The sequence below is a fragment of the Tiliqua scincoides genome, chromosome 3 (genome assembly GCF_035046505.1).
Source record: "Tiliqua scincoides isolate rTilSci1 chromosome 3, rTilSci1.hap2, whole genome shotgun sequence".
Lineage (NCBI taxonomy): Eukaryota > Metazoa > Chordata > Lepidosauria > Squamata > Scincidae > Tiliqua > Tiliqua scincoides.
In genome coordinates, this window is record NC_089823.1 from 11779302 (window position 1) to 11791647 (window position 12346).

General features: G+C 47.3%; 1 pseudogene; it reads left to right on the forward strand.

Moving 5' to 3' along the window:
• The first annotated feature begins 444 nt into the window (after positions 1 to 444).
• On the forward strand, positions 445 to 564 carry LOC136646414 (5S ribosomal RNA; annotated as a pseudogene).
• The last annotated feature ends 11782 nt before the right edge of the window (positions 565 to 12346 follow it).

Genomic DNA, 12346 nt, shown 5'->3' on the forward strand with positions numbered 1-12346 from the left:
CATCCAAAGGATTTCTGCAGGCTCCTTGAAGGACACTCATTATTTTGAACAACGAGGCGTCAGCCGGAGAAGTTGTGCGAGATAGTTCCACTGATGTATCAGTCTCTACAAGGCTTTGGATGGGCCAGGAGGCATGTGAGAGCATCCAAAAGAAGCCAACAAGCTTGCTGATGATCAAAAAATTCTGTTTTTCCTTCACAAATAAGGGAAATCGAGAAGGGTTTCTGGAACGGCCTCTTGTTGAAACTTAGAACCTTTTTATTCTTTTCTGAACTTCTCTGGGATGTCAAGTAATTGAGGACCCAATCCTATCCAATTTTCCAGGGCCGGTGCAGCTGTGCCAGTGGGGCATGTGTTCCATCCTGTGGTGGAGAGGCAGTCATGGGGGCCTCCTCAAGGCAAGGGATCATTTGTTCCCTTATCTCAGGGCTGCATTGTGGCTGCACAGACAGCAATTGTTACCTTGCACATGCTTGATCTCGTCTGATCTCAGAAGCTAAGCAGGGTCAGGCCTGGTTAGTACTTGGATGGGAGACCGCCTGGGAATACCGGGTGCTGTCGGCTTATACCGTAGTCTTTCGAGACTGAAGGTTGCCAACCAGGCGCTGGAAATTTGGATAGGATTGGGCCCTGAATCTTTAATCATTCAGTTAATGCCACAGCTACACAGTGGCATATCTAGAAGGGGTGCAAAGTTTTGCAAGGGGCCTCACCGCAGCGTGCAAGCAGTTCCTGCCCCACTCCTTTGGAGCCATTCTGGGCAGTGGGTGCAAAACGAAGGCATACGCCTTCGTTTTGCACCCACCGCCCGGAATGGCTCCAAAGGGGAGGGGCAGGGGGCACTTACACGCTGTGCAAAACTTAGTGTTCTGCACCCCCGCTAGCTATGCCCCCTGCAAAACTTACTGCTCTGCACCCCCCTCTAGTTATGCCCCCTGCAAAACTTAGTGCTCTGCACCCTCTCTAGCTATGCCATTGCAGTTGCATTTTCCTTCTGGAGTGGTTTTCAGGTTTCTGTCCCATCGGTACAAACTTCAAAACTCTTTAGAACATTTCATTCCCTCCATTTCGGCTTGAATTGAGACATTCATTCATTTGTTCTCCCAGCACAAGTGTTAATTCACACAGCGAGGCTAAGAAAATTATGTTATCACCAATTACAGTGGTTGTGAATTGTCAATACGCTTACCTTAGTCTGGATCCAAACAGCATCTCAGGAATGCCCAGTGGAATCTCTGATTGATTCTCTGCTTTTGAGAGTCACATCCCGACTCCATAGCAAGAAGCTGCCTGTCACACTTTCCTCGGGTTCCAAAGCATGGGGTGCTGCTGTTCAAAAAGCACAACTTTGAATCTGCTTGAGTGGGTGAAAATTGTCATACCTACAATCAGGGGTGTAGTCGAGGGGGAACCAGAGGGAGTGGAGCTCTAGGACTTTTAAGAAGAGCCCCACTGGATCAGGCCATAGGCCCATCTAGTCCAGCTTCTTGTATCTCACAGTGGCCCACCAAATGCCCCAGGGAGCACGCAAGACAACAGACACAACCTGCGCCCCGGTGCCCTCCCCTGCACCTGGCAATCGGAGGCAGCCTGCCTCTAAAACCAAGAGCTTGCACATACCTACTATGACTTGTAACCCGTAATGAACTTTTCCTCCAATCCCCTCTTAAAGGCATCCAGGCAAGATGCCATCACTGCTTCCTGTGGCAAAGAGTTCCACAAACTAATTGCAGGGTAGGAGCAGCGATGCTCAGATTTTGCCTCTGAAACTTTGTCTAAGGCGTTCAGTTGAGTCAAAGCATCAGACTCAGTGGAAGGCAAACTGAGTAATTTGCCTAGGGGGGCCTATGCTCACATGTAGGTCATCACCTTTCCCCAGGGAGAGACAGGTAACGTTAAGGCATGTTACATTTCCTACGCAAATTTACCTGGGAGTAAGTCTTACTAACACAGTAGGACTTTCTTCTCACTAAACATGCATGGACTACTGAGCTGCCCAGCACCCAAGGCTGCAGCGGTGACAAAATGGCTGTCACTGCATCCTATAGACACCGGGCAGCCCTGGCATCTCCTCGGGGGAAGGGGACAGTTGTCCTCCTTACATCTCCTTGAGTGAAGGGGACACTTGTCCCCTTCTCCAAATAAGGGAAGCAGCCCTGCAATGGGGCTACTTGACTCTGCAGCTCTTTAGCCGGCACAGAATAAAGTAGTCCTTTGTTGGGCTGGGAGGCCAGGCACACGGCTGTGGATCCAGGGGAGCTGCGCGTCACCAGTCCCACGCCCCACCTGCCCTGCTCCCTCCTCCTGTCATGCCTTCTCCTCACCCTATCCTACCCTGGAACACCTCCCCTCACACCCCCACTCACCTATCAGCCACTCAATGCTGGCCTGGAGCTCCAGGCGGTAGTCACCCATCCTATGCCTGGCACTGGATCAGTGCGAGCCCATGTTAAGCCAGTGCTTGTGCTGGCAGACGGTAAGTGTCACAGGCTATGCCTTAGGGCACATTTGCCACACTGCCTGCTGGCACTGAGTTGGTATGAACGGTTCTGAATCAGGCCCTTAAATAGTTATATTTAACTGGGTTGTTTGTAAATTCCATTTTTCGATTTGTGCACAACTCCTGCAATCTACTTCAAGAGTTTAGAATGAAGCGAACTAGATCTTTAAATGAAATAAGTTTCATTCAAAACACAAATAAATGGCTCTTTGGGGGGTAAATAACCACTCCATGGGGTGACACTTTTTCCCAGGTTACAGTGTGAACTGAACCATGAGCCAATGAGAACTGGACATACAAAATTGAGACATACAAAATTATGCAGGGGATGGACAGAGTGGATAGGGAGATGCTCTTTACACTCTCACATAACACCAGAACCAGGGAACATCCACTAAAATTGAGTGTTGGGAGAGTTAGAACAGACAAAAGAAAATATTTCTTTACTCAGCATGTGGTTGGTCTGTGGAACTCCTTGCCACAGGATGTGGTGACGGCATCTGGCCTGGGCGCCTTTAAAAGGGGATTGGACAAGTTTCTGGAGGAAAAATTCATTACGGGGTACAAGCCATGATGTGTATGCACAACCTCCTGATTTTAGAAATGGGCTATGTCAGAATGCCAGATGCAAGGGAGGGCACCAGGATGAGGTCTCTTGTTATCAGGCGTGCTCCCTGGGGCATTTGGTGGGCCGCTGTGAGATACAGGAAGCTGGACTAGATGGGCCTATGGCCTGATCCAGTGGGGCTGTTCTTATGTTCTTATGGAGTGTGCAAGTGTGCAGTGTAGATTCTATAGTCATGAAACAGTCTGTGTTGGTGAGGTGTCTCTGGATATAGAACAAGCAGCACGAATGAATTTTTTAAAAGCCCCATGAATTGTTTCCGTCACATTCTGCCCTTCCTTGAATGAGTTCAACCAGTGGTGTCATTCGGGTTTGTGTCACTTGGTGCAGGAGGCCAGAGTGTCTCCCCCATGATAGATCTCTTCCAAAGCAATGGGTGGAGCAATGCGCTTGGTGGTGGGTATGGTGATGTACCATCACCCTGTCCCCACTGGTTTTTTGGCAATAACTTTTGATAGAATAGAGATATTTCAATGCAGTTTGTTTCATTGCATTCTACACGAAATTACACATCGATTGATATATAACATGATAGTATTATTTGAAAGTACCAAGATTTTACAAATTTGGGCCAGTAGTGGGGTCAGCTTCCCCGTGTGTGTCATTCTGTGTGACCCACATCCCCTGCACCCTCCGCACCCCCTTAGTGACACCACTGCTTTGCACCCCTCTAGCTACACTACTGGTCATGAGCCCCCTAAGAGACCAGTCCTGAACTGCCCGGATCACAGGGCTGCCCCCACACCGAAAATGGCTACCACGGCATCCTGAGCACAATCTTCTCGTCCCCTTCTGCCAGGTAAGTAAAGTAACCCCACAATGGGGTTACTTGATTCTGCAGCCGCAGAATCAACAAAGCCCATGTTGGGATGCACAGCTCAACACGGAGCTCAGGATCTGGTGGAGCTGAACTCCACAGGTCCCACCCTTCTCCAGCTTCACTTCCTCCCCCTGGAACACCTTCTCCCTGCCCTCTCCCCTCCCTCCCCCACTTCCCCAATCCTTGAACACCTCCTCCCCGCCTCCTCCCACGCCCTCACCTACCTCTCTACTGCCCCACAGTTCGGGTGACCACTGAATGGCCGAGCACCGGCTTTCCAGCAGTGCGGGCCTGAGCTAAGCCTCACAAACATGCCCTATGGCATATTTGCAACAGTGTATGCTGGCGGTAAGCCGGCATACAGAGTCTGTAAGTCTTTAAAATGATACTTCTGCTATCATCCAACTGCATGGCAATCAATTCCATAGGCAACTGCTACAGTGTACAGAGAAGCCTGTCCTTGTGCTTGTCTAAAACCTGTGGCTCCTCAACTTCATTTTGTGTGAGAATGGGGTTCATTTCAAAGATTTGGGTGCGCAGCAGGCCCAGTGACATGTATTAGCTGCCACCATTGCTCCTTTTTCAGGCTTGAAGGGTTTCACACAATGTGACAGGAACCGTATAGCCGTTTAATGCAAAATGACAAGGCTGGAGCAGAACAAGATATTAGTTGCGGGAGGAAAAGGGTCAGTCACATTTCTGGCGAGAAAAAGGAAGAGTCCCTTCCACCTCTTAAGCAATGCAGGTGCGAGGGAGATGAACGTGTCAGGCTATGAAGAAACCCATTCTCACTGTTAAGGTGTAAATCATACACACAGTCTACTTATATAGGCTTTGGAACATTTTCAGCCCGTTCCTGTTGAGCCAGCGCACGAGTGGAGCATGCGCTTGGTGGGTGACGTCACAAAAGTACTGTAAAGCAAAATGTGGCAGCACTCACAGGGATGCCCACCAGAGCAGGTAAGTCTGGGGAAGGGGTGGTAGGGGGAGGGGTTGGACAGGGCAGCAGGAGGGCAGTGATGCGGGTGTGGGTTGGGTAGAAGGCAGGGATGGGTGAGATCAACAGCGCCAGCGTGCACTGTATCCAGTTCCCCTTCCTGGACCTGATCATCCAACATGGATCAACTCGAACTTGCACCGCTGATATTACTGGTGCAGGTCCTAGTTGACCCATAGTGACTGCGAGGGTTTATCCATGAGCAAAGGGACAAGTGTCCCCTTATCTTGGGGAGACCTCCAGCAGCCAAAGTTCCCCCCTGGATGCAGCATTACCAGTGCTCACTAGGTGGTGCCGATGAAGAGAAGAAATTAAGTGAGCGTCAATGGCTTTTGAGAGCTAGTGACTACTTGCTCAGGGCTTGTGCTAAACAGTTTAATAGGATGAAGTCAGCAAAGGGGGCAGAAACCTGCATTTTTGCAGCAGGCTAGCAAGGAAGGGGAATCGGCCTGCTGCTTGCTTTTGAAGATTTGATCCTGCTTTATAGACTAGCACTTTTCATCACAGTGCTTGCCTTCTCCCTCCACCACAGTCCCTTTGTGTGCATGTCAATAAAGATGAGAAATAACTGAAAATTAAAAGCCCAGTATAATTGTGTGACTCTCTTTTCACAAGGAACCTGATCCTGTGAAAAGTTACCTGCTCCCCTGAAACGTCCGATCACACAGAAACGTTGGAGAGCATGGAAAAAATATACAGGTCATCCCCAAAATGAGTAAGACGTTTTCAGGGCAGAACAAGGTTATGCGTTGCTAATGAGAAACTTTGAATAATATTTTGTGAAGCCAAGAACCTCAGGGTGTTTAAATAACGTCATGCTCCTGGTTTAGACTACAGGATATTTGGGGAACTCAAAATTCATCCAGAGGGCAAGGCTGAAGCAAATAGGGACCAGGGGAAGACAAATTAATTTATTTTTTCCTGGCCTGATCAAATGGTTTTGTTTTCACTGGGGAAGATCATTGAGTTTGGCATTGTATTTGCTTGTTGGCGGCAGTCCTACATGAGCTGGAGGGAGGAGAAGCAACTGTGCCTAAAACAGCAAAGAAGCACAAAAATATTCAGGTTTGGAAACACAAGAACCTCACAAGTTTTTTACATGAATTGGCAAGTTTCTTAACCAGTCAGTGGGCTTCACATTCCCATAAGAAAGGTACAGTAGGCCCTTAACGTCCGTGAGTTTGGAGTCTGAGGATCTGATCAGTGGCGTAGCTAATGAACATGTAGCCTGGTGCAGTGCTCAAAATGATACCCCAGAAGTGACGTCACAACCGGAAGTGACATTGTGCCCAGGCTTTTAAAAAAAGTGCAAGTTGGGGGAAAACTAGCCTCCTCCCCCCCAGCAGTTCACCACCCACTTGATCTGCCACCTCCCCCCAGCCAGTGGCATAGCTAAGGCATCTATATGGTAACAGGGATCAAAGAAGATTTTGTAGCCCCCCCATGACAAAATCAAATTTAATTAAGTAAATAAATAAAAAGTGAACCCCTTATTGGTTAGGGACACTGTGCTGGGCCGAAGAGGGATGGTTACTTTCTCCCTGCTAAATATAAGAGGAGTACCACTTGAAAAAGTGCCTCTTTCATAATACAGCAGGAGTAGCTGTATACATGGAAATAAGAGCTGACTCATATTAATAGCTTATTGGTTCCATGCAGTATCATAATAACATCTCATTGGCTCTCAGAACAATCAGTCTCCTAGGTCAGTTTTGAGTCAAGAAAATTCCATTTTTGTTCCTTAAGGCAGTTGTGTTTTTGTTTTCTGGTTAATTGGCCATAATGTTTGATGGAATAAAGATATTCTAATGAGGTTTGTTTCATTGCATTCTGCATTAAATTACCTTTCCAATGATATATAACATGATGGTATTATTTGTACATGCCAAGATTTTCACAATTTTGGCCATTAGTGTCAAGCTCAGTTTGTTGCCCCCCTGAAGCTTGTTGCCCGGTGTGACTGCTACCCCAGTAGCTATGCTACCCAGTAGCTATACCACTGGATCTGATCATCCACGGGTTCTGAACCCACTGATTTGGGCCCACCTGGACCCTCCAAACCCAAGCGGAGTGCAGCTCCAGATGGGTTCAGAGGGTTTGTGGTGCCCAAATCAATGGATTTGAACATCTGAGGATTTGGGTATATTTAAAAGATTGTAGAGTTTGGTTTTTTGTATTAGTGGTTTGGTTTTTCGTATTACTGTATCTAGCTGCTGACGCCACATGGAGAGGTAGACCTGGGCTCCACATCAGGAAGTCCAGTAGATTTGGACTCCAAAGACTATTCTGGCTGTCGCCACCGTCCCCCCTACCCTGTTTCTCCGTCATTCTGTCCACCCTGTTGCCATCCTCCCGCACTCTGTTTTGCTTCCGCTTTGGGAAAGAGCCCAATAGAAACTTTGTACCCTCTGATAAAATTCCTCTCCAAGGCCCTGGTTGCTCCACCCAGTCTACTGAAGCTCACGGCTTAAGCTCCCCTCTGGTGCAACAGCCCTGAAAAAATGGCTACTCCAAAAATACACTCACTGGTCAGCGGTAGAGTTGCCAAATAATGAGTATAAACAGATCCAACCTGCTCTCATGCCTTTAGGGCAGTGGTTCCCAAACCTGTTAGCACTAGGACCCACTTTTTAAAACGACCCACCTAAGTTTACCAGACTTTTAAAAAAGATCTAGAAAGAAATTTTATTTACTATAAGTAATAACCAGAAAAAAGACCCTCACACATTTATCTCCCTATATTTACATACCTTGCAAACTGCAGGAGCTGAGCTCCTTGCAGGACAGTTAGCAGCTATCCTGCAAACTGCAGGAGCTCTTTGCAGGGTAATTAGCAACTACAGTATCTGATTTTTGAACGGCCTCAGGGCTTGAAGTAATTAGTTGTTTGATCTTTCCATCACTCTTTGGTGACCCACCAAAAATCAGATCATGTCCCACCAGTGACCCACAGTTTGGGAACCACTGCTTTAGAGGCATCTTGGTCTGCAGAAACCATGGCAGGCTTTTCATGCACGGAACGATAATATGCATTCTCAACTCGTTCCTGCACGTCAAGCTCACTGTGACAAGCAAAACAATAAAAAAGAGACAAGTACAAACAGCAGAGAGTTGGGAAATAATTACAAGACAGAAAGTTCAACAGGTGGAGCAGGGAGATTTAGTTTTGAAAAACATTTTGCCACTTGAATTTCTTCCTGGCTTGCTGTTATTCTAGGCACAAAATACTGCCAGAAAAAGTAGTAGTCATTTAATTCTAGAACCAACACACACACACACACACACACACACACACACACACACACACACACGGTCAATCTTTTATAGTGCTCTTTTCTGCTCTGAGTATATAAAGAGAGGGTCTGTTGCTTAAGGCATGCAACACCCCCCCCCAGTAGATTGTAAAACCGAAGGTTAAAAGTGCTTCAAGGAGGGCACGTAAAGCTATTTCACACTGCTACACATCACCCTGAATGTGCTTGTCCAAGCAAAACTGTAAAATAGCTCTGGGAAGTCAGATGTGAAGGGAAGGGAAGCAATCATCTGCTTTCTTACAAAGCTGGGCGATATGGAAGGACTGAAGTTTCAGACTAGCTACACTTAGGAACAAAACTTAAAGAAGCCAAACAGCTTACAGCACAAGCCTCTATGTATCTACACAGAAGTAAGTCCCATTCTGTACAATGAGACTCAGCGCCCAGTTCTAAGCTTTCCCAGTGCCCAGAGGACCATTTCAGTGGTGCTGAAATGGCCACTGCTGTATCCTGTGGGGCCAGAGAAGCTGTCTGAGATCTCCTTGGGGGAGAATCTTGGTTCCCTTACCCCATGTTGAGCTCAGGCAGCCCCAATGGGTCTACTCGAATCTGCCTGTTATTGAGCGGGTGCAGAACCAAGGAGACCCATGTCGGTCTCTAGCAGCTTAGGAGGGGGTTTAGGATTGGGTGGCAGCCTCTGCCGCCATCATTGTCCCCCTCTTGGGCCCGATCCTCCCTCTGCCCGGTTCTGCTCTCCCCTTGTCCCAAAAAACCTCACTACCCAGAGCAACCCTGATGCAAAAGTTGGAGGAGGACAGAGCAGAAGAGGCAAATGATGGGATAGAATGTCTGATGCACTAGTGCCCCACTTTCCTCTCCTTCATACTTTCTCTTCTGCTCCACCCCCTCTTCCTTCCACTGGGAGGAGGAACAGTGAAGGCAAAAGGGCAGATGGTTCTCCCCCACATAGGTTCCCTGCTGGTCCAGTAGCCCCAAAACCACTGGGATATCCTTTATTTGGAAACACCATTCCCAGAGAGGTAAAATCCAGGGATCCTGGTGTCAGCCCTGGAAATGCCTGATACAGGTTCTGTAAAAAGGGTAATAACCCTAATGGCGTTAAAATGGGGGACAGGGATGGGACACATGCATCACTTGTTTAATTTCTGCGTATCTACCTGCTGCTGCTCTTCCTTTAACAAAGGGGAATTTTGGCCAGTGCTGCTTCTCTTGCAAGGAAGGGGGGAAAAGCTGCACCTGCTGAAAAAAAAATCTCTCTTCTTAAAGGTAGAGGATCCGGCTCCTCCTTACTGGGAAACAGCCCTTATACAGTGCCCCAGATCATGAGATGCTTTAGGAGCACAGTAAATAATATGTAGTGGTTATTTACACAGGCGCTAGCCTTAGCCTTAGTATGTTGGCAATAAAGCAATGCACACTTTGCACATCCGCAAAGCAAACTTGCGTGGCCTTGGTGACATGCTGAGTCTGAAGCTCTGTAGCCTGTTAACAGAAGATGTTATGAAGAAATCATATCTATGGAATGTGTTTGTGGTTAAGCTAGAGAGCCGGCTGGTTACAGCCAGTATGAATGTCAACATCCTCTTAGAAATTTCCCTATTACATAGCCTTATATCATGTGTTTTGAGACTTAATAAAAAGCTGGGTCAGGAGCTGGGAGATTTCACTTCTCCCTTGATTTCATTCTTGCTCCTGCTTCCAGCCATTTTGCACCTCTCTGAAACCTGTGTCGTCTAATTCTTGCCATGGCTTCTCTGCCACACCAAAGCAGCATCTCAAGCTGCTCCTCAAGTAGCACTGAAATGCTACAATAATATTTATTTTTTCCTTGAAAAAGTTTCCCCATTTCCCTGAATGTGATGATGAAAGGGAGTGCGGACATCACAGTGAATTAGGTTGTGATGGTTTTGGAAGAGACCAAATGAATAGTTAATCCTCTCTCCTTACCCAGGGAGATCCTCCAGCAGCTCTCTCCCTCTTTCCCCTGAGAAAAAGAAGGAATCCACTTGTGTCTGCTAATTAAGTCTCCAAAGGAAAGCTTTGCTTTGGCAAGTTTCCTGCTCTTAATTCACACTCTTGCGCTGACATATTTGGAGTGGCGCTTCTAAGTCCCTGAATGCCTTTCCGAAGCTTTTCCACTTCCTTGCCCATTTTCTGCTTGCTGCTGGAGTGCTGAACAAACATCGCCAGGTGTTACTGCAATGTGATATTGCGAAGCTTAGCAAAGCCCTCTTGTGCAGGGAATTTGCCAATCTGACGGTAGGCACTAAAATACTGTTGGAATTTCTTTCCAAGGCTCATGCCCCAATGTCAAGAAGAATCTAACATGCTCTCAGCTGATAAAACCCTGACCCAACTCTCCAGTATCCACAGATGTCTCAGTTCTTTGCTCTGTTGCATCCTGAGCTCCTTGTATTCAAAAGGCAGGGCGCATGGGAAAGAGGCGGAGCTGGAGCACTCTGTGGAGTGACATTAATGCTTTGCTCTAACAGGAAGTGGGAAATACCACCATAATGTGCCCCAGCACCACGTTTGCTGGCAGCATTAATAGCACATGGAAAATAGGATTGTGACATTAGAAGATTTATGATTGACAAGTGCATTCCTACCTCTGTGGCTGTGTCTCCAAATTTGCATCGAGCTGCTACGGTTTCATCTAATCCAAAAGGCATTAAAACATTCTGGATTCAGATACATTAGATATTCATTCTGCCTGTTCAGTCTCCTAATTACCGAAGGACAGCACTTTAATTAAATGCATTTGCAATAACTAATGACTGATTCTTCTTAGGGAATACTTGATCAGAGAGAGAAAGGTCCTTAATGGAAGAGCTAAAGCAAGCAACGCCCAATCCACTGATACAGTGGTGCCAGGGCAGAGTTCACAGAATCCTGGGGGAGGGGGGGCATGTTTGGCCTCTAGAGGCCTCTTGGAGTAGAGGAACATTTGACCCACAAGCCCAGTGGGTCAACTTGGACCTGTTCCAGTGATATCACTGGTGCAAGTCCACCCAGTGATATCACTGGTGCAAGTCCACATTGGCCTAGGAAGGTGGATCAGGCTTGAGAACGGGGTCAGGATTTGGTGGGCGCTGCTGCTGCTGAACCCCACCCCCTTCCCAGGCTTGATCCTCCCTCCTCGCTGTTCCCCCCTCCATCTGACCCCATACCTGCCCTTATCCAAAGTGGTGGGCATCTGCGGTCCATCATCACGCAGGCTGTGGTCCATCATCAGGCAGACCGAAGCGGCGGCCAGGCCACACTCTTTGGCCGAGTTGCATTTGTGGCAGCCAGAAGGCACGCTTTGCCGGCAGAATGCTCGTTCTGCTGCACCCTTAGGATTGGGGCCCCAAGTGTTGATTTTGTCCTAAATAAATTTGGGGGCAGGTTTCAACGAATGGTGGGAAAGGGAAGGTTTGCCTGTGAATATGTGACTGCGGGTACAGGTGGCTGCTGGATCTGTGTTTGGCAAACACAACAGCCTCATTGCTTGCCAAGAAGATACCCGCATTAAAGAAAAACATTATTTCCATCTTTTTTTAATTGGTAGAGTTCTGTGGTTTTTAACATCCGGATAACAGGCAGAAATCAGCAAATGGAACTTATTCCCACTGCTACAGTTAGGAAAACTGTTTATTTCTGTGTTATATGCCACAGTTAAAGGCACAGAGATTCTGTCCGTAACTGCAGCAACCCTAACATGTTGTATTCAAGTACAGTGAATTCACTTGCATTGTCTAAGTGCAGCCAGACTCCAGATCTCTCCTCCCCGCCCATGTCCCCTGTGACTCAGAAAAAAAACTTGCTCCAAGTTGGCATTACGAAGCCTGCCTGCCAAGGAGCTGTATCACCAACTCAACTTGCATATAGAACTATATAAATCAAGAGTTACAATCTAGAGCAGTGGTTCTCGCACATTTAGCACTGGGACCCACTTCTTAGAATGAGAATTTGTTGGGACCCACCGGAAGTGATGTCATGACCAGAAGTGACATCATCAAGCTGGAAAATTTAACAAACCTAGGCTGCAATCCTACCATATTTACCCATGAGTAAGTCCACTGACTATCATTGTTAAAAGAATAGACATAGTAGCTTGTTAAAAGTACAGGTCTGTAACATTTCCCCA